The 23,373-nt window shown below is 43.7% G+C and overlaps 2 non-coding genes across 2 annotated transcripts; both read left to right on the forward strand.

The window, feature by feature from the left end:
- Positions 1–3,957: 3,957 nt before the first annotated feature.
- Positions 3,958–4,028, forward strand: trnag-gcc (transfer RNA glycine (anticodon GCC)). Its single transcript has one exon. It is a non-coding gene; the product is annotated as a tRNA-Gly (tRNA).
- A 1,544-nt stretch (positions 4,029–5,572) lies between these two features.
- trnag-gcc (transfer RNA glycine (anticodon GCC)) lies at positions 5,573–5,643 on the forward strand. The gene has a single exon. It is a non-coding gene; the product is annotated as a tRNA-Gly (tRNA).
- Positions 5,644–23,373: the final 17,730 nt, after the last annotated feature.

A 23,373-nucleotide genomic window follows, 5' to 3' on the forward strand; every position in this document is an offset into this window, starting at 1 on the left:
TCAAACAAACTTAGGGGCTTTATATCTGAATGTAATAAGCATTTAGAATAAAATTACTGAATAAACAATTGTGGATAATAGATTAATTTGGGGAAATTACTAAAATGAGGTTGCAGGGAGACAAGATTTGGGAAGCGAATATTTTTGTAAGGACAGCGAGGAAGGAAAGGAAATGGACTAGATTTGTTATTATGAGATGAGGTCAGTGATGCAGTGAGAAATGGAAAGTGTAGAATTAATCTAGGTATAAATATGAAACAGCAAAAGAGAGAAGGATCTGGCAGGATTAATATATAGGTCCTCAAATGATAGTTCTGCAGTGAGGGGAAAGTGCACACAATGAAATACTGTAGGCTTATTTTTTTTAAATGTAGAACAATAACCATAGGTGATTACAAAGAGATTTTCAACTGGATTAATCAAATTGGCAAATTTGAGTTGATTGTTGTTGCAATATTTTGGGAAACCAACCAAGCTGCGGCACGGTGGCACAGTGGTTAGCACTGCCAGAGACCGGGGTTCAAATCCCTCCTCGGGCAACTGTCTCTGTGGAGTTTGCACATTCTCCCTGTGTCTGCGTGGGTTTTCTCCGGGTGCTCCGATTTCATCCCGCAATCTAAAGACGTGCAGGTTAGGTGAATTGGCCATGCTAAGTTTTCCGTAGTGTTAGCTGAATGGTAATGGGTCTGGGTGGGTTCCTCTTTGGAGGATCGGTGTGGACTTGTTGGGCCGAGGGCCTGTTGCCACACTGTAAGTAATCAAAGGTGCAAGCTATTCTAGGATATGGTATTGCGTGATGAGGTGGGATTTAGTAATAATTGTAGAATAAAGAATTCTTTAGAGAAGAGTAATCATAGCATGCTAGATTTCAAACTTCAATTGTGGGCAAGAAATTGGAATTACACATAAGAGTTCAGAAGTTAAGCAAAGGTAACTTCATAGGGACGAGAACAGATTTGAGATAAATGAGCATTAGAAAAACACATTTGCTGAGCAAGGGAAGTTAAAGACACCATAAAAACAAAGCCTAAAGCATTTGTATTGCAAAGGCCAGTGGCAAGCTGAAAGATTAGTAAATTTAAAGATTGCCAGAGTTATGAAAAAATGTAATCAAACGAGCAAAGGTAAATTTTCAAACAAGATACTTAAGGGGAAACGAGCAGCTAATCATTACAAATGTTTCGACTCCTGTTGGAGAGCTACAGGACTATCTGACTGAGATAACAGTTTAAGTGTCTTTTACTGATAACATAGCCGATTGTGACGCCAACTCAATGCAGGCAAACTGCCAAAACTAATGAACTACTGTTTTATTTTAACCAGCCACCTCGAGGCTATCCTCTCTAAAGGAATTGCAGGATACCTCATTCATACAAAATCGCCTTACATTTAATCTTCCTTGGATTACTTATGCTTTGAGTGAATGCATGAGAAGGAAAATATTCAAATTATGGGATCAAAAGTGGAGTTTTTATACTTTCAAAACAATATACAGCTAATTTTGCAGGAGCTTCTACTCCTGTTGGCAGAGCGTTTCCAAGATTAGTGTTTGAATGCTTGTCAACAGGAAGCTCGTGAATTTTCTGCAGAAATATACAGTTAGCGATGTTGTGAGAAGAGGAACTTGAAGGTTGAGTCTGAAGACTTCTGCGAAATCACGTGACTGATAACATTTGCTTGTTTTGCTGCAGACCGTCCAATTTGCTTTTCAAAAGTAACTTGGAGACGTTCTTGTTTTATCTTGCTGAGTTGGAGAAAATCCCGCGAAAATAAGTTGAGTTAGGGAAGAACTTGCCGTAAACAAGCTGTCCTGTTGATCTGTCCCATTTCGGTAAAGATAACCCTATTCATCCATTCAAAGTGATACATATCTGTCATTTAAAGACCAAGTCAAGCGACACTTTACGTTTATACTTCCTGAGCAAGCTGTGTCTTCAGGATTTCAGAGACGTATCTGTTGAGAAATATATTTTGTCTCTTTCCCTGAAAGGAGGGAGAATGTTTTTGCATGTATGTTTTATGGATATTTACAGGGCCAAGCACTTACACTTCAACATTAATAACTAAATCTGTTGAACGGGATTAGCATCTTTATTGCCATAAACGTTCATAATTGCATTTATTAACAAACTTGGTAAAACCTGGTATGGCTATTTTCTTGGATACCTTGATAACTGGAAAAAAGTAATTTTATGTCGTGACTCATACGTATCGAGGGACTGCACTTCTCCAGCCTTGGTCATTACAATACCCATGAGAATAGACATCCACTCTGTTCGAAATTATGCTGCAGTGTTCATAATCTGGGCGTCATCAAACCACAAAACCAGTTAACATTTGTACACATTATTCTTGATTTCTTTTTCCGGTCAGTTAAAATCCCGGAACTGCACAACAAACCTCCTGCTTCTAAGCACTGACATAAAAAGGCTGAACATAGCAGGAACTCAGGGGAACTGAAAGGAACTGACAAGAGGCTTAAAAATGCCCTGTTATGTGAATGGAATCACACTTTGTCAAAATGCAAACCTCCAGGAAGTGAGGAACTGCTGGCCTTATTGGATTAGATGTGGAGGAGCCGGTGTTGCACTTGGGTAGACAGAGTTAAAAAAATCAAAGAACATCAGGTTACAGTCCAACAGGTTTACTTGGAAGCGCTAGCTTTCGGAGCGCTGCTCCTTCACCAGGTGATTCTGAGCAGGATCATATGACACAGAATTTATTGCAAAAGATTGCAGTGTCATGCAAGTAATATGATTTTTTTTAACAAACCGAGAGTGTTGTCACGTCTTTAATCATTTAGAATGGATTGCAGGTTTCGGTTCATTAATATGTAAATCCTAGAACTTCCTTTAAGTCACATTCTCAAAATAACTTAAGGTTTTATAGATATCACTTTTTAAAAATAAACCTTAAGTTATCTTGAAAATGTGACTTACAAGACGTTCAAATGCAGAAAGCCAATGCCCTCTGACGAACGCAATCGTCTTTCTTTGTGCGAGATGTGACTCCAACCAGTGGATAAACAAAGATTGTAAACCTACTCAGTTCTTCACAACAGAGCGTCATTGATGTTCTAGCATTGAATATCTTTGAATAATGAGTGGCACAGACAGAGTCAATAGCCGGAGTCATAGTTTGAAGATATTAGGCGGAAAGTATCAAGGAGACGTCAGCGGTAGGTTCTTTACGCAGAAAGTTGTGAATGCATGGAATGGGTTGCCAGCTGTGGTGGTGGAATCAGAGTCATTGGGGTCATTTAAGGAACTGCTGGACGTGCACATGGAGAGCAGTGAGTTGAGGGTTGCGTAGGTTACATTACATTAGGATGAAACCTCGGCACAACATCGTGGGCCAAAGGGCCTGTTCTGTGCTGTACTTTTCTATGTTCTATGTTCTATGATCTATTTGAGGCTGGATTGGAGCAATAGTTGGCATGCTGCCAAAACCAAGGGATGGGCAGGAAAGTGAAGTTGATCATTAACTTTAGCGAGCAGGCTTGATCTGTGGGCTATTCCTACCACCATCTCTATGTTATTGTGTTTATAAATATGAGTTGTGCTGATTGTGTGCACGTAACACGTTAATGTTATAATTAAAGTAGAACTCATTTCCATTTTAAGAAGAGCGTTCTCCACTTGGTCAGGAACCATCCAGGCAAACTATAAGTTGCAAGTAATAATTTTGAGCCTAGAATCCTATTTGTATTATTTACTTTATATATTTTGAAATAAAAAACAGTGTTCAGATAAAATCAAACCAGTCAAACAAACAGCGATTCATTGCGATATTCCTACTTGGTTTCTCGCTATATCAGCAATGGAGAAAGTCAGGGCTGCAGATGCTGGAGATTGGAGTCAGTTTGCTGCGCCACTGCACAGAATATCAAGAATACCGGTTTAGTTTCCTGCTGCAGTTCAAACTGTAGTAAAGTTCTAGCGTGTGCGGTCCGTATGTGCATTGGTGGTTCAGTGGTAGAATTCTCGCCTGCCACGCGGGAGGCCCGGGTTCGATTCCCGGCCAATGCATTGTCGCCCCTTTAATTTCAAATGCTGCACGGCGTAACCAAGTTCAGCCCGAAACAATGTCTGTTTCGCCGAGCTGCAGACTCACCGATGTCCTGCTGCGCGCGCGGTTCACAGGAAAGTGTTTTCTCATCGGGTGGGGTAGAAATCACTGCTCTGCAGGCTCCGTTTCTGAGCATTTTCATGACGGAATCCACAGGTTTCTGGAAACTCATGGCATTTAGTAAAATCGACCTCGTGAGATGACCGACCGTGATCCCAGAATGATGGGCCAGACTCCATACGCCGAATGAGATTAGAGTGGTGCTGGAAAAGCACAGCGGGGCAGGCAGCATCCGAGGACCAGCAAAATAGACCTCTCGGCCAGGAGTCCTTCGTCAGGAAGGGTACTGTCCTATATCCAAACATCTTCTGCTGCTTCATCAGTGACCTTCCTTCTGTCATATAGTCAGAAGTGGCCATTTTTGTTCACGATTGCATAATGATAGCACCACTGACAACTCCTCAGATACTGAAGCAGACCATACTAGGTTCAAATGCAGAAAGCCAATGCCCTCTGACAATGCAATCGTCTTTCTTTGTGCGAGATGTGACTCCAACCAGTGGATAAAGAAAGATTGTAAACCTACTCAGTTCTTCACAACAGAGCGTCATTGATGTTCTAGCATTGAATATCTTTGAATAATGAGTGGCACAGACAGAGTCAATAGCCGGAGTCATAGTTTGAAGATATTAGGCGGAAAGTATCAAGGAGACGTCAGCGGTAGGTTCTTTACGCAGAAAGTTGTGAATGCATGGAATGGGTTGCCAGCTGTGGTGGTGGAAGCAGAGTCATTGGGGTCATTTAAGGAACTGCTGGACGTGCACATGGAGAGCAGTGAGTTGAGGGTTGCGTAGGTTACATTACATTAGGATGAAACCTCGGCACAACATCGTGGGCCAAAGGGCCTGTTCTGTGCTGTACTTTTCTATGTTCTATGTTCTATGTTCTATGATCTATTTGAGGCTGGATTAGAGAAATAGTTGGCATGCTTCCAAAACCAAGGGATGGGCAGGAAAGTGAAGTTGATCATTAACTTTAGCGAGCAGGCTTGATCTGTGGGCTATTCCTACCACCATCTCTATGTTCTTGTGTTTATAAATATGAGTTGTGCTGATTGTGTGCACGTAACACGTTAATGTTATAATTAAAGTAGAACTCATTTCCATTTTAAGAAGAGCGTTCTCCACTTGGTCAGGAACCATCCAGGCAAACTATAAGTTGCAAGTAATAATTTTGAGCCTACAATCCTATTTGTATTATTTACTTTATATATTTTGAAATAAAAAAGTGTTCAGATAAAATCAAACCAGTCAAACAAACAGCGCTTCATTGCGATTTTCCTACTTGGTTTCTCGCTATATCAGCAATGGAGAAAGTCAGGGCTGCAGATGCTGGAGATTGGAGTCAGTTTGCTGCGCCACTGCACAGAATATCAAGAATACCGGTTTAGTTTCCTGCTGGAGTTCAAACTGTAGTAAAGTTCCCGCGTGGGCGTTCCGTATGTGCATTGGTGGTTCAGTGGTAGAATTCTCGCCTGCCACGCGGGAGGCCCGGGTTCGATTCCCGGCCAATGCATTGTCGCTCCTTTAATTTCAAATGCTGCACGGCGTAACCAAGTTCAGCCCGAAGCAATGTCTGTTTCGCCTAGCTGCAGACTCACCGATGTCCTGCTGCGCGCGCGGTTCACAGGAAAGTGTTTTCTCATCGGGTGGGGTAGAAATCACTGCTCTGCAGGCTCCGTTTCTGAGCATTTTCATGACGGAATCCACAGGTTTCTGGAAACTCATGGCATTTAGTAAAATCGACCTCGTGAGATGACCGACCGTGATCCCAGAATGATGGGCCAGACTCCATACGCCGAATGAGATTAGAGTGGTGCTGGAAAAGCACAGCGGGGCAGGCAGCATCCGAGGACCAGCAAAATAGACCTCTCGGCCAGGAGTCCTTCGTCAGGAAGGGTACTGTCCTATATCCAAACATCTTCTGCTGCTTCATCAGTGACCTTCCTTCTGTCATATAGTCAGAAGTGGCCATTTTTGTTCACGATTGCATAATGATAGCACCACTGACAACTCCTCAGATACTGAAGCAGACCATACTAGGTTCAAATGCAGAAAGCCAATGCCCTCTGACAATGCAATCGTCTTTCTTTGTGCGAGATGTGACTCCAACCAGTGGATAAACAAAGATTGTAAACCTACTCAGTTCTTCACAACAGAGCGTCATTGATGTTCTAGCATTGAATATCTTTGAATAATGAGTGGCACAGACAGAGTCAATAGCCGGAGTCATAGTTTGAAGATATTAGGCGGAAAGTATCAAGGAGACGTCAGCGGTAGGTTCTTTACGCAGAAAGTTGTGAATGCATGGAATGGGTTGCCAGCTGTGGTGGTGGAAGCAGAGTCATTGGGGTCATTTAAGGAACTGCTGGACGTGCACATGGAGAGCAGTGAGTTGAGGGTTGCGTAGGTTACATTACATTAGGATGAAACCTCGGCACAACATCGTGGGCCAAAGGGCCTGTTCTGTGCTGTACTTTTCTATGTTCTATGTTCTATGTTCTATGATCTATTTGAGGCTGGATTAGAGAAATAGTTGGCATGCTTCCAAAACCAAGGGATGGGCAGGAAAGTGAAGTTGATCATTAACTTTAGCGAGCAGGCTTGATCTGTGGGCTATTCCTACCACCTATGTTCTTGTGTTTATAAATATGAGTTGTGCTGATTGTGTGCACGTAACACGTTAATGTTATAATTAAAGTAGAACTCATTTCCATTTTAAGAAGAGCGTTCTCCACTTTGTCAGGAACCATCCAGGCAAACTATAAGTTGCAAGTAATAATTTTGAGCCTACAATCCTATTTGTATTATTTACTTTATATATTTTGAAATAAAAAACAGTGTTCAGATAAAATCAAACCAGTCAAACAAACAGCGCTTCATTGCGATTTTCCTACTTGGTTTCTCGCTATATCAGCAATGGAGAAAGTCAGGGCTGCAGATGCTGGAGATTGGAGTCAGTTTGCTGCGCCGCTGCACAGAATATCAAGAATACCGGTTTAGTTTCCTGCTGGAGTTCAAACTGTAGTAAAGTTCTATGTGCGCGGCTCGTAGGTGCATTGGTGGTTCAGTGGTAGAATTCTCGCCTGCCACGCGGGAGGCCCGGGTTCGATTCCATACTCCATACGCCGAATGAGATTAGAGTGGTGCTGGAAAAGCACAGCGGGGCAGGCAGCATCCGAGGACCAGCAAAATAGACCTCTCGGCCAGAAGTCCTTCGTCAGGAAGGGTACTGTCCTATATCCAAACATCTTCTGCTGCTTCATCAGTGACCTTCCTTCTGTCATATAGTCAGAAGTGGCCATTTTTGTTCACGATTGCATAATGATAGCACCACTGACAACTCCTCAGATACTGAAGCAGACCATACTAGGTTCAAATGCAGAAAGCCAATGCCCTCTGACAATGCAATCGTCTTTCTTTGTGCGAGATGTGACTCCAACCAGTGGATAAACAAAGATTGTAAACCTACTCAGTTCTTCACAACAGAGCGTCATTGATGTTCTAGCATTGAATATCTTTGAATAATGAGTGGCACAGACAGAGTCAATAGCCGGAGTCATAGTTTGAAGATATTAGGCGGAAAGTATCAAGGAGACGTCAGCGGTAGGTTCTTTACGCAGAAAGTTGTGAATGCATGGAATGGGTTGCCAGCTGTGGTGGTGGAAGCAGAGTCATTGGGGTCATTTAAGGAACTGCTGGACGTGCACATGGAGAGCAGTGAGTTGAGGGTTGCGTAGGTTACATTACATTAGGATGAAACCTCGGCACAACATCGTGGGCCAAAGGGCCTGTTCTGTGCTGTACTTTTCTATGTTCTATGTTCTATGATCTATTTGAGGCTGGATTAGAGAAATAGTTGGCATGCTTCCAAAACCAAGGGATGGGCAGGAAAGTGAAGTTGATCATTAACTTTAGCGAGCAGGCTTGATCTGTGGGCTATTCCTACCACCATCTCTATGTTATTGTGTTTATAAATATGAGTTGTGCTGATTGTGTGCACGTAACACGTTAATGTTATAATTAAAGTAGAACTCATTTCCATTTTAAGAAGAGCGTTCTCCACTTGGTCAGGAACCATCCAGGCAAACTATAAGTTGCAAGTAATAATTTTGAGCCTAGAATCCTATTTGTATTATTTACTTTATATATTTTGAAATAAAAAACAGTGTTCAGATAAAATCAAACCAGTCAAACAACCAGCGATTCATTGCGATTTTCCTACTTGGTTTCTCGCTATATCAGCAATGGAGAAAGTCAGGGCTGCAGATGCTGGAGATTGGAGTCAGTTTGCTGCGCCACTGCACAGAATATCAAGAATACCGGTTTAGTTTCCTGCTGCAGTTCAAACTGTAGTAAAGTTCTAGCGTGCGAGATCCGTATGTACATTGGTGGTTCAGTGGTAGAATTCTCGCCTGCCACGCGGGAGGCCCGGGTTCGATTCCTGGCCAATGCATTGTCGCCCCTTAAATTTCAAATGCTGCACGGCGTAACCAAGTTCAGCCCGATGCAATGTCTGTTTCGCCTAGCTGCAGACTCACCGATGTCCTGCTGCGCGCGCGGTTCACAGGAAAGTGTTTTCTCATCGGGTGGGGTAGAAATCACTGCTCTGCAGGCTCCGTTTCTGAGCATTTTCATGACGGAATCCACAGGTTTCTGGAAACTCATGGCATTTAGTAAAATCGACCTCGTGAGATGACCGACCGTGATCCCAGAATGATGGGCCAGACTCCATACGCCGAATGAGATTAGAGTGGTGCTGGAAAAGCACAGCGGGGCAGGCAGCATCCGAGGACCAGCAAAATAGACCTCTCGGCCAGGAGTCCTTCGTCAGGAAGGGTACTGTCCTATATCCAAACATCTTCTGCTGCTTCATCAGTGACCTTCCTTCTGTCATATAGTCAGAAGTGGCCATTTTTGTTCACGATTGCATAATGATAGCACCACTGACAACTCCTCAGATACTGAAGCAGACCATACTAGGTTCAAATGCAGAAAGCCAATGCCCTCTGACAATGCAATCGTCTTTCTTTGTGCGAGATGTGACTCCAACCAGTGGATAAACAAAGATTGTAAACCTACTCAGTTCTTCACAACAGAGCGTCATTGATGTTCTAGCATTGAATATCTTTGAATAATGAGTGGCACAGACAGAGTCAATAGCCGGAGTCATAGTTTGAAGATATTAGGCGGAAAGTATCAAGGAGACGTCAGCGGTAGGTTCTTTACGCAGAAAGTTGTGAATGCATGGAATGGGTTGCCAGCTGTGGTGGTGGAAGCAGAGTCATTGGGGTCATTTAAGGAACTGCTGGACGTGCACATGGAGAGCAGTGAGTTGAGGGTTGCGTAGGTTACATTACATTAGGATGAAACCTCGGCACAACATCGTGGGCCAAAGGGCCTGTTCTGTGCTGTACTTTTCTATGTTCTATGTTCTATGTTCTATGATCTATTTGAGGCTGGATTAGAGAAATAGTTGGCATGCTTCCAAAACCAAGGGATGGGCAGGAAAGTGAAGTGGATCATTAACTTTAGCGAGCAGGCTTGATCTGTGGGCTATTCCTACCACCTATGTTCTTGTGTTTATAAATATGAGTTGTGCTGATTGTGTGCACGTAACACGTTAATGTTATAATTAAAGTAGAACTCATTTCCATTTTAAGAAGAGCGTTCTCCACTTTGTCAGGAACCATCCAGGCAAACTATAAGTTGCAAGTAATAATTTTGAGCCTACAATCCTATTTGTATTATTTACTTTATATATTTTGAAATAAAAAACAGTGTTCAGATAAAATCAAACCAGTCAAACAAACAGCGCTTCATTGCGATTTTCCTACTTGGTTTCTCGCTATATCAGCAATGGAGAAAGTCAGGGCTGCAGATGCTGGAGATTGGAGTCAGTTTGCTGCGCCGCTGCACAGAATATCAAGAATACCGGTTTAGTTTCCTGCTGGAGTTCAAACTGTAGTAAAGTTCTATGTGCGCGGCTCGTAGGTGCATTGGTGGTTCAGTGGTAGAATTCTCGCCTGCCACGCGGGAGGCCCGGGTTCGATTCCATACTCCATACGCCGAATGAGATTAGAGTGGTGCTGGAAAAGCACAGCGGGGCAGGCAGCATCCGAGGACCAGCAAAATAGACCTCTCGGCCAGAAGTCCTTCGTCAGGAAGGGTACTGTCCTATATCCAAACATCTTCTGCTGCTTCATCAGTGACCTTCCTTCTGTCATATAGTCAGAAGTGGCCATTTTTGTTCACGATTGCATAATGATAGCACCACTGACAACTCCTCAGATACTGAAGCAGACCATACTAGGTTCAAATGCAGAAAGCCAATGCCCTCTGACAATGCAATCGTCTTTCTTTGTGCGAGATGTGACTCCAACCAGTGGATAAACAAAGATTGTAAACCTACTCAGTTCTTCACAACAGAGCGTCATTGATGTTCTAGCATTGAATATCTTTGAATAATGAGTGGCACAGACAGAGTCAATAGCCGGAGTCATAGTTTGAAGATATTAGGCGGAAAGTATCAAGGAGACGTCAGCGGTAGGTTCTTTACGCAGAAAGTTGTGAATGCATGGAATGGGTTGCCAGCTGTGGTGGTGGAAGCAGAGTCATTGGGGTCATTTAAGGAACTGCTGGACGTGCACATGGAGAGCAGTGAGTTGAGGGTTGCGTAGGTTACATTACATTAGGATGAAACCTCGGCACAACATCGTGGGCCAAAGGGCCTGTTCTGTGCTGTACTTTTCTATGTTCTATGTTCTATGATCTATTTGAGGCTGGATTAGAGAAATAGTTGGCATGCTTCCAAAACCAAGGGATGGGCAGGAAAGTGAAGTTGATCATTAACTTTAGCGAGCAGGCTTGATCTGTGGGCTATTCCTACCACCATCTCTATGTTATTGTGTTTATAAATATGAGTTGTGCTGATTGTGTGCACGTAACACGTTAATGTTATAATTAAAGTAGAACTCATTTCCATTTTAAGAAGAGCGTTCTCCACTTGGTCAGGAACCATCCAGGCAAACTATAAGTTGCAAGTAATAATTTTGAGCCTAGAATCCTATTTGTATTATTTACTTTATATATTTTGAAATAAAAAACAGTGTTCAGATAAAATCAAACCAGTCAAACAACCAGCGATTCATTGCGATTTTCCTACTTGGTTTCTCGCTATATCAGCAATGGAGAAAGTCAGGGCTGCAGATGCTGGAGATTGGAGTCAGTTTGCTGCGCCACTGCACAGAATATCAAGAATACCGGTTTAGTTTCCTGCTGCAGTTCAAACTGTAGTAAAGTTCTAGCGTGCGAGATCCGTATGTACATTGGTGGTTCAGTGGTAGAATTCTCGCCTGCCACGCGGGAGGCCCGGGTTCGATTCCTGGCCAATGCATTGTCGCCCCTTAAATTTCAAATGCTGCACGGCGTAACCAAGTTCAGGCCGATGCAATGTCTGTTTCGCCTAGCTGCAGACTCAACGATGTCCTGCTGCGCGCGCGGTTCACAGGAAAGTGTTTTCTCATCGGGTGGGGTAGAAATCACTGCTCTGCAGGCTCCGTTTCTGAGCATTTTCATGACGGAATCCACAGGTTTCTGGAAACTCATGGCATTTAGTAAAATCGACCTCGTGAGATGACCGACCGTGATCCCAGAATGATGGGCCAGACTCCATACGCCGAATGAGATTAGAGTGGTGCTGGAAAAGCACAGCGGGGCAGGCAGCATCCGAGGACCAGCAAAATAGACCTCTCGGCCAGGAGTCCTTCGTCAGGAAGGGTACTGTCCTATATCCAAACATCTTCTGCTGCTTCATCAGTGACCTTCCTTCTGTCATATAGTCAGAAGTGGCCATTTTTGTTCACGATTGCATAATGATAGCACCACTGACAACTCCTCAGATACTGAAGCAGACCATACTAGGTTCAAATGCAGAAAGCCAATGCCCTCTGACAATGCAATCGTCTTTCTTTGTGCGAGATGTGACTCCAACCAGTGGATAAACAAAGATTGTAAACCTACTCAGTTCTTCACAACAGAGCGTCATTGATGTTCTAGCATTGAATATCTTTGAATAATGAGTGGCACAGACAGAGTCAATAGCCGGAGTCATAGTTTGAAGATATTAGGCGGAAAGTATCAAGGAGACGTCAGCGGTAGGTTCTTTACGCAGAAAGTTGTGAATGCATGGAATGGGTTGCCAGCTGTGGTGGTGGAAGCAGAGTCATTGGGGTCATTTAAGGAACTGCTGGACGTGCACATGGAGAGCAGTGAGTTGAGGGTTGCGTAGGTTACATTACATTAGGATGAAACCTCGGCACAACATCGTGGGCCAAAGGGCCTGTTCTGTGCTGTACTTTTCTATGTTCTATGTTCTATGTTCTATGATCTATTTGAGGCTGGATTAGAGAAATAGTTGGCATGCTTCCAAAACCAAGGGATGGGCAGGAAAGTGAAGTTGATCATTAACTTTAGCGAGCAGGCTTGATCTGTGGGCTATTCCTACCACCTATGTTCTTGTGTTTATAAATATGAGTTGTGCTGATTGTGTGCACGTAACACGTTAATGTTATAATTAAAGTAGAACTCATTTCCATTTTAAGAAGAGCGTTCTCCACTTTGTCAGGAACCATCCAGGCAAACTATAAGTTGCAAGTAATAATTTTGAGCCTACAATCCTATTTGTATTATTTACTTTATATATTTTGAAATAAAAAACAGTGTTCAGATAAAATCAAACCAGTCAAACAAACAGCGCTTCATTGCGATTTTCCTACTTGGTTTCTCGCTATATCAGCAATGGAGAAAGTCAGGGCTGCAGATGCTGGAGATTGGAGTCAGTTTGCTGCGCCGCTGCACAGAATATCAAGAATACCGGTTTAGTTTCCTGCTGGAGTTCAAACTGTAGTAAAGTTCTATGTGCGCGGCTCGTAGGTGCATTGGTGGTTCAGTGGTAGAATTCTCGCCTGCCACGCGGGAGGCCCGGGTTCGATTCCATACTCCATACGCCGAATGAGATTAGAGTGGTGCTGGAAAAGCACAGCGGGGCAGGCAGCATCCGAGGACCAGCAAAATAGACCTCTCGGCCAGAAGTCCTTCGTCAGGAAGGGTACTGTCCTATATCCAAACATCTTCTGCTGCTTCATCAGTGACCTTCCTTCTGTCATATAGTCAGAAGTGGCCATTTTTGTTCACGATTGCATAATGATAGCACCACTGACAACTCCTCAGATACTGAAGCAGACCATACTAGGTTCAAATGCAGAAAGCCAATGCCCTCTGACAATGCAATCGTCTTTCTTTGTGCGAGATGTGACTCCAACCAGTGGATAAACAAAGATTGTAAACCTACTCAGTTCTTCACAACAGAGCGTCATTGATGTTCTAGCATTGAATATCTTTGAATAATGAGTGGCACAGACAGAGTCAATAGCCGGAGTCATAGTTTGAAGATATTAGGCGGAAAGTATCAAGGAGACGTCAGCGGTAGGTTCTTTACGCAGAAAGTTGTGAATGCATGGAATGGGTTGCCAGCTGTGGTGGTGGAAGCAGAGTCATTGGGGTCATTTAAGGAACTGCTGGACGTGCACATGGAGAGCAGTGAGTTGAGGGTTGCGTAGGTTACATTACATTAGGATGAAACCTCGGCACAACATCGTGGGCCAAAGGGCCTGTTCTGTGCTGTACTTTTCTATGTTCTATGTTCTATGATCTATTTGAGGCTGGATTAGAGAAATAGTTGGCATGCTTCCAAAACCAAGGGATGGGCAGGAAAGTGAAGTTGATCATTAACTTTAGCGAGCAGGCTTGATCTGTGGGCTATTCCTACCACCATCTCTATGTTATTGTGTTTATAAATATGAGTTGTGCTGATTGTGTGCACGTAACACGTTAATGTTATAATTAAAGTAGAACTCATTTCCATTTTAAGAAGAGCGTTCTCCACTTGGTCAGGAACCATCCAGGCAAACTATAAGTTGCAAGTAATAATTTTGAGCCTAGAATCCTATTTGTATTATTTACTTTATATATTTTGAAATAAAAAACAGTGTTCAGATAAAATCAAACCAGTCAAACAACCAGCGATTCATTGCGATTTTCCTACTTGGTTTCTCGCTATATCAGCAATGGAGAAAGTCAGGGCTGCAGATGCTGGAGATTGGAGTCAGTTTGCTGCGCCACTGCACAGAATATCAAGAATACCGGTTTAGTTTCCTGCTGCAGTTCAAACTGTAGTAAAGTTCTAGCGTGCGAGATCCGTATGTACATTGGTGGTTCAGTGGTAGAATTCTCGCCTGCCACGCGGGAGGCCCGGGTTCGATTCCTGGCCAATGCATTGTCGCCCCTTAAATTTCAAATGCTGCACGGCGTAACCAAGTTCAGCCCGATGCAATGTCTGTTTCGCCTAGCTGCAGACTCACCGATGTCCTGCTGCGCGCGCGGTTCACAGGAAAGTGTTTTCTCATCGGGTGGGGTAGAAATCACTGCTCTGCAGGCTCCGTTTCTGAGCATTTTCATGACGGAATCCACAGGTTTCTGGAAACTCATGGCATTTAGTAAAATCGACCTCGTGAGATGACCGACCGTGATCCCAGAATGATGGGCCAGACTCCATACGCCGAATGAGATTAGAGTGGTGCTGGAAAAGCACAGCGGGGCAGGCAGCATCCGAGGACCAGCAAAATAGACCTCTCGGCCAGGAGTCCTTCGTCAGGAAGGGTACTGTCCTATATCCAAACATCTTCTGCTGCTTCATCAGTGACCTTCCTTCTGTCATATAGTCAGAAGTGGCCATTTTTGTTCACGATTGCATAATGATAGCACCACTGACAACTCCTCAGATACTGAAGCAGACCATACTAGGTTCAAATGCAGAAAGCCAATGCCCTCTGACAATGCAATCGTCTTTCTTTGTGCGAGATGTGACTCCAACCAGTGGATAAACAAAGATTGTAAACCTACTCAGTTCTTCACAACAGAGCGTCATTGATGTTCTAGCATTGAATATCTTTGAATAATGAGTGGCACAGACAGAGTCAATAGCCGGAGTCATAGTTTGAAGATATTAGGCGGAAAGTATCAAGGAGACGTCAGCGGTAGGTTCTTTACGCAGAAAGTTGTGAATGCATGGAATGGGTTGCCAGCTGTGGTGGTGGAAGCAGAGTCATTGGGGTCATTTAAGGAACTGCTGGACGTGCACATGGAGAGCAGTGAGTTGAGGGTTGCGTAGGTTACATTACATTAGGATGAAACCTCGGCACAACATCGTGGGCCAAAGGGCCTGTTCTGTGCTGTACTTTTCTATGTTCTATGTTCTATGTTCTATGATCTATTTGAGGCTGGATTAGAGAAATAGTTGGCATGCTTCCAAAACCAAGGGATGGGCAGGAAAGTGAAGTTGATCATTAACTTTAGCGAGCAGGCTTGATCTGTGGGCTATTCCTACCACCTATGTTCTTGTGTTTATAAATATGAGTTGTGCTGATTGTGTGCACGTAACACGTTAATGTTATAATTAAAGTAGAACTCATTTCCATTTTAAGAAGAGCGTTCTCCACTTTGTCAGGAACCATCCAGGCAAACTATAAGTTGCAAGTAATAATTTTGAGCCTACAATCCTATTTGTATTATTTACTTTATATATTTTGAAATAAAAAACAGTGTTCAGATAAAATCAAACCAGTCAAACAAACAGCGCTTCATTGCGATTTTCCTACTTGGTTTCTCGCTATATCAGCAATGGAGAAAGTCAGGGCTGCAGATGCTGGAGATTGGAGTCAGTTTGCTGCGCCGCTGCACAGAATATCAAGAATACCGGTTTAGTTTCCTGCTGGAGTTCAAACTGTAGTAAAGTTCTATGTGCGCGGCTCGTAGGTGCATTGGTGGTTCAGTGGTAGAATTCTCGCCTGCCACGCGGGAGGCCCGGGTTCGATTCCATACTCCATACGCCGAATGAGATTAGAGTGGTGCTGGAAAAGCACAGCGGGGCAGGCAGCATCCGAGGACCAGCAAAATAGACCTCTCGGCCAGAAGTCCTTCGTCAGGAAGGGTACTGTCCTATATCCAAACATCTTCTGCTGCTTCATCAGTGACCTTCCTTCTGTCATATAGTCAGAAGTGGCCATTTTTGTTCACGATTGCATAATGATAGCACCACTGACAACTCCTCAGATACTGAAGCAGACCATACTAGGTTCAAATGCAGAAAGCCAATGCCCTCTGACAATGCAATCGTCTTTCTTTGTGCGAGATGTGACTCCAACCAGTGGATAAACAAAGATTGTAAACCTACTCAGTTCTTCACAACAGAGCGTCATTGATGTTCTAGCATTGAATATCTTTGAATAATGAGTGGCACAGACAGAGTCAATAGCCGGAGTCATAGTTTGAAGATATTAGGCGGAAAGTATCAAGGAGACGTCAGCGGTAGGTTCTTTACGCAGAAAGTTGTGAATGCATGGAATGGGTTGCCAGCTGTGGTGGTGGAAGCAGAGTCATTGGGGTCATTTAAGGAACTGCTGGACGTGCACATGGAGAGCAGTGAGTTGAGGGTTGCGTAGGTTACATTACATTAGGATGAAACCTCGGCACAACATCGTGGGCCAAAGGGCCTGTTCTGTGCTGTACTTTTCTATGTTCTATGTTCTATGATCTATTTGAGGCTGGATTAGAGAAATAGTTGGCATGCTTCCAAAACCAAGGGATGGGCAGGAAAGTGAAGTTGATCATTAACTTTAGCGAGCAGGCTTGATCTGTGGGCTATTCCTACCACCATCTCTATGTTATTGTGTTTATAAATATGAGTTGTGCTGATTGTGTGCACGTAACACGTTAATGTTATAATTAAAGTAGAACTCATTTCCATTTTAAGAAGAGCGTTCTCCACTTGGTCAGGAACCATCCAGGCAAACTATAAGTTGCAAGTAATAATTTTGAGCCTAGAATCCTATTTGTATTATTTACTTTATATATTTTGAAATAAAAAACAGTGTTCAGATAAAATCAAACCAGTCAAACAACCAGCGATTCATTGCGATTTTCCTACTTGGTTTCTCGCTATATCAGCAATGGAGAAAGTCAGGGCTGCAGATGCTGGAGATTGGAGTCAGTTTGCTGCGCCACTGCACAGAATATCAAGAATACCGGTTTAGTTTCCTGCTGCAGTTCAAACTGTAGTAAAGTTCTAGCGTGCGAGATCCGTATGTACATTGGTGGTTCAGTGGTAGAATTCTCGCCTGCCACGCGGGAGGCCCGGGTTCGATTCCTGGCCAATGCATTGTCGCCCCTTAAATTTCAAATGCTGCACGGCGTAACCAAGTTCAGCCCGATGCAATGTCTGTTTCGCCTAGCTGCAGACTCACCGATGTCCTGCTGCGCGCGCGGTTCACAGGAAAGTGTTTTCTCATCGGGTGGGGTAGAAATCACTGCTCTGCAGGCTCCGTTTCTGAGCATTTTCATGACGGAATCCACAGGTTTCTGGAAACTCATGGCATTTAGTAAAATCGACCTCGTGAGATGACCGACCGTGATCCCAGAATGATGGGCCAGACTCCATACGCCGAATGAGATTAGAGTGGTGCTGGAAAAGCACAGCGGGGCAGGCAGCATCCGAGGACCAGCAAAATAGACCTCTCGGCCAGGAGTCCTTCGTCAGGAAGGGTACTGTCCTATATCCAAACATCTTCTGCTGCTTCATCAGTGACCTTCCTTCTGTCATATAGTCAGAAGTGGCCATTTTTGTTCACGATTGCATAATGATAGCACCACTGACAACTCCTCAGATACTGAAGCAGACCATACTAGGTTCAAATGCAGAAAGCCAATGCCCTCTGACAATGCAATCGTCTTTCTTTGTGCGAGATGTACCTCCAACCAGTGGTTAAACAAAGATTGTAAACCTACTCAGTTCTTCACAACAGAGCGTCATTGATGTTCTAGCATTGAATATCTTTGAATAATGAGTGGCACAGACAGAGTCAATAGCCGGAGTCATAGTTTGAAGATATTAGGCGGAAAGTATCAAGGAGACGTCAGCGGTAGGTTCTTTACGCAGAAAGTTGTGAATGCATGGAATGGGTTGCCAGCTGTGGTGGTGGAAGCAGAGTCATTGGGGTCATTTAAGGAACTGCTGGACGTGCACATGGAGAGCAGTGAGTTGAGGGTTGCGTAGGTTACATTACATTAGGATGAAACCTCGGCACAACATCGTGGGCCAAAGGGCCTGTTCTGTGCTGTACTTTTCTATGTTCTATGTTCTATGATCTATTTGAGGCTGGATTAGAGAAATAGTTGGCATGCTTCCAAAACCAAGGGATGGGCAGGAAAGTGAAGTTGATCATTAACTTTAGCGAGCAGGCTTGATCTGTGGGCTATTCCTACCACCATCTCTATGTTCTTGTGTTTATAAATATGAGTTGTGCTGATTGTGTGCACGTAACACGTTAATGTTATAATTAAAGTAGAACTCATTTCCATTTTAAGAAGAGCGTTCTCCACTTGGTCAGGAACCATCCAGGCAAACTATAAGTTGCAAGTAATAATTTTGAGCCTACAATCCTATTTGTATTATTTACTTTATATATTTTGAAATAAAAAACAGTGTTCAGATAAAATCAAACCAGTCAAACAACCAGCGATTCATTGCGATTTTCCTACTTGGTTTCTCGCTATATCAGCAATGGAGAAAGTCAGGGCTGCAGATGCTGGAGATTGGAGTCAGTTTGCTGCGCCACTGCACAGAATATCAAGAATACCGGTTTAGTTTCCTGCTGCAGTTCAAACTGTAGTAAAGTTCTAGCGTGCGAGATCCGTATGTACATTGGTGGTTCAGTGGTAGAATTCTCGCCTGCCACGCGGGAGGCCCGGGTTCGATTCCTGGCCAATGCATTGTCGCCCCTTAAATTTCAAATGCTGCACGGCGTAACCAAGTTCAGCCCGATGCAATGTCTGTTTCGCCTAGCTGCAGACTCACCGATGTCCTGCTGCGCGCGCGGTTCACAGGAAAGTGTTTTCTCATCGGGTGGGGTAGAAATCACTGCTCTGCAGGCTCCGTTTCTGAGCATTTTCATGACGGAATCCACAGGTTTCTGGAAACTCATGGCATTTAGTAAAATCGACCTCGTGAGATGACCGACCGTGATCCCAGAATGATGGGCCAGACTCCATACGCCGAATGAGATTAGAGTGGTGCTGGAAAAGCACAGCGGGGCAGGCAGCATCCGAGGACCAGCAAAATAGACCTCTCGGCCAGGAGTCCTTCGTCAGGAAGGGTACTGTCCTATATCCAAACATCTTCTGCTGCTTCATCAGTGACCTTCCTTCTGTCATATAGTCAGAAGTGGCCATTTTTGTTCACGATTGCATAATGATAGCACCACTGACAACTCCTCAGATACTGAAGCAGACCATACTAGGTTCAAATGCAGAAAGCCAATGCCCTCTGACAATGCAATCGTCTTTCTTTGTGCGAGATGTGACTCCAACCAGTGGATAAACAAAGATTGTAAACCTACTCAGTTCTTCACAACAGAGCGTCATTGATGTTCTAGCATTGAATATCTTTGAATAATGAGTGGCACAGACAGAGTCAATAGCCGGAGTCATAGTTTGAAGATATTAGGCGGAAAGTATCAAGGAGACGTCAGCGGTAGGTTCTTTACGCAGAAAGTTGTGAATGCATGGAATGGGTTGCCAGCTGTGGTGGTGGAAGCAGAGTCATTGGGGTCATTTAAGGAACTGCTGGACGTGCACATGGAGAGCAGTGAGTTGAGGGTTGCGTAGGTTACATTACATTAGGATGAAACCTCGGCACAACATCGTGGGCCAAAGGGCCTGTTCTGTGCTGTACTTTTCTATGTTCTATGTTCTATGTTCTATGATCTATTTGAGGCTGGATTAGAGAAATAGTTGGCATGCTTCCAAAACCAAGGGATGGGCAGGAAAGTGAAGTTGATCATTAACTTTAGCGAGCAGGCTTGATCTGTGGGCTATTCCTACCACCTATGTTCTTGTGTTTATAAATATGAGTTGTGCTGATTGTGTGCACGTAACACGTTAATGTTATAATTAAAGTAGAACTCATTTCCATTTTAAGAAGAGCGTTCTCCACTTTGTCAGGAACCATCCAGGCAAACTATAAGTTGCAAGTAATAATTTTGAGCCTACAATCCTATTTGTATTATTTACTTTATATATTTTGAAATAAAAAACAGTGTTCAGATAAAATCAAACCAGTCAAACAAACAGCGCTTCATTGCGATTTTCCTACTTGGTTTCTCGCTATATCAGCAATGGAGAAAGTCAGGGCTGCAGATGCTGGAGATTGGAGTCAGTTTGCTGCGCCGCTGCACAGAATATCAAGAATACCGGTTTAGTTTCCTGCTGGAGTTCAAACTGTAGTAAAGTTCTATGTGCGCGGCTCGTAGGTGCATTGGTGGTTCAGTGGTAGAATTCTCGCCTGCCACGCGGGAGGCCCGGGTTCGATTCCATACTCCATACGCCGAATGAGATTAGAGTGGTGCTGGAAAAGCACAGCGGGGCAGGCAGCATCCGAGGACCAGCAAAATAGACCTCTCGGCCAGAAGTCCTTCGTCAGGAAGGGTACTGTCCTATATCCAAACATCTTCTGCTGCTTCATCAGTGACCTTCCTTCTGTCATATAGTCAGAAGTGGCCATTTTTGTTCACGATTGCATAATGATAGCACCACTGACAACTCCTCAGATACTGAAGCAGACCATACTAGGTTCAAATGCAGAAAGCCAATGCCCTCTGACAATGCAATCGTCTTTCTTTGTGCGAGATGTGACTCCAACCAGTGGATAAACAAAGATTGTAAACCTACTCAGTTCTTCACAACAGAGCGTCATTGATGTTCTAGCATTGAATATCTTTGAATAATGAGTGGCACAGACAGAGTCAATAGCCGGAGTCATAGTTTGAAGATATTAGGCGGAAAGTATCAAGGAGACGTCAGCGGTAGGTTCTTTACGCAGAAAGTTGTGAATGCATGGAATGGGTTGCCAGCTGTGGTGGTGGAAGCAGAGTCATTGGGGTCATTTAAGGAACTGCTGGACGTGCACATGGAGAGCAGTGAGTTGAGGGTTGCGTAGGTTACATTACATTAGGATGAAACCTCGGCACAACATCGTGGGCCAAAGGGCCTGTTCTGTGCTGTACTTTTCTATGTTCTATGTTCTATGATCTATTTGAGGCTGGATTAGAGAAATAGTTGGCATGCTTCCAAAACCAAGGGATGGGCAGGAAAGTGAAGTTGATCATTAACTTTAGCGAGCAGGCTTGATCTGTGGGCTATTCCTACCACCATCTCTATGTTATTGTGTTTATAAATATGAGTTGTGCTGATTGTGTGCACGTAACACGTTAATGTTATAATTAAAGTAGAACTCATTTCCATTTTAAGAAGAGCGTTCTCCACTTGGTCAGGAACCATCCAGGCAAACTATAAGTTGCAAGTAATAATTTTGAGCCTAGAATCCTATTTGTATTATTTACTTTATATATTTTGAAATAAAAAACAGTGTTCAGATAAAATCAAACCAGTCAAACAACCAGCGATTCATTGCGATTTTCCTACTTGGTTTCTCGCTATATCAGCAATGGAGAAAGTCAGGGCTGCAGATGCTGGAGATTGGAGTCAGTTTGCTGCGCCACTGCACAGAATATCAAGAATACCGGTTTAGTTTCCTGCTGCAGTTCAAACTGTAGTAAAGTTCTAGCGTGCGAGATCCGTATGTACATTGGTGGTTCAGTGGTAGAATTCTCGCCTGCCACGCGGGAGGCCCGGGTTCGATTCCTGGCCAATGCATTGTCGCCCCTTAAATTTCAAATGCTGCACGGCGTAACCAAGTTCAGCCCGATGCAATGTCTGTTTCGCCTAGCTGCAGACTCACCGATGTCCTGCTGCGCGCGCGGTTCACAGGAAAGTGTTTTCTCATCGGGTGGGGTAGAAATCACTGCTCTGCAGGCTCCGTTTCTGAGCATTTTCATGACGGAATCCACAGGTTTCTGGAAACTCATGGCATTTAGTAAAATCGACCTCGTGAGATGACCGACCGTGATCCCAGAATGATGGGCCAGACTCCATACGCCGAATGAGATTAGAGTGGTGCTGGAAAAGCACAGCGGGGCAGGCAGCATCCGAGGACCAGCAAAATAGACCTCTCGGCCAGGAGTCCTTCGTCAGGAAGGGTACTGTCCTATATCCAAACATCTTCTGCTGCTTCATCAGTGACCTTCCTTCTGTCATATAGTCAGAAGTGGCCATTTTTGTTCACGATTGCATAATGATAGCACCACTGACAACTCCTCAGATACTGAAGCAGACCATACTAGGTTCAAATGCAGAAAGCCAATGCCCTCTGACAATGCAATCGTCTTTCTTTGTGCGAGATGTGACTCCAACCAGTGGATAAACAAAGATTGTAAACCTACTCAGTTCTTCACAACAGAGCGTCATTGATGTTCTAGCATTGAATATCTTTGAATAATGAGTGGCACAGACAGAGTCAATAGCCGGAGTCATAGTTTGAAGATATTAGGCGGAAAGTATCAAGGAGACGTCAGCGGTAGGTTCTTTACGCAGAAAGTTGTGAATGCATGGAATGGGTTGCCAGCTGTGGTGGTGGAAGCAGAGTCATTGGGGTCATTTAAGGAACTGCTGGACGTGCACATGGAGAGCAGTGAGTTGAGGGTTGCGTAGGTTACATTACATTAGGATGAAACCTCGGCACAACATCGTGGGCCAAAGGGCCTGTTCTGTGCTGTACTTTTCTATGTTCTATGTTCTATGTTCTATGATCTATTTGAGGCTGGATTAGAGAAATAGTTGGCATGCTTCCAAAACCAAGGGATGGGCAGGAAAGTGAAGTTGATCATTAACTTTAGCGAGCAGGCTTGATCTGTGGGCTATTCCTACCACCATCTCTATGTTCTTGTGTTTATAAATATGAGTTGTGCTGATTGTGTGCACGTAACACGTTAATGTTATAATTAAAGTAGAACTCATTTCCATTTTAAGAAGAGCGTTCTCCACTTGGTCAGGAACCATCCAGGCAAACTATAAGTTGCAAGTAATAATTTTGAGCCTACAATCCTATTTGTATTATTTACTTTATATATTTTGAAATAAAAAACAGTGTTCAGATAAAATCAAACCAGTCAAACAAACAGCGCTTCATTGCGATTTTCCTACTTGGTTTCTCGCTATATCAGCAATGGAGAAAGTC

This window comes from Chiloscyllium plagiosum, unplaced genomic scaffold (genome assembly GCF_037043375.1).
Source record: "Chiloscyllium plagiosum isolate Xiang-an unplaced genomic scaffold, Cpla_swu_hap1 HiC_scaffold_35, whole genome shotgun sequence".
NCBI classification, from domain to species: Eukaryota; Metazoa; Chordata; class Chondrichthyes; order Orectolobiformes; family Hemiscylliidae; genus Chiloscyllium; species Chiloscyllium plagiosum.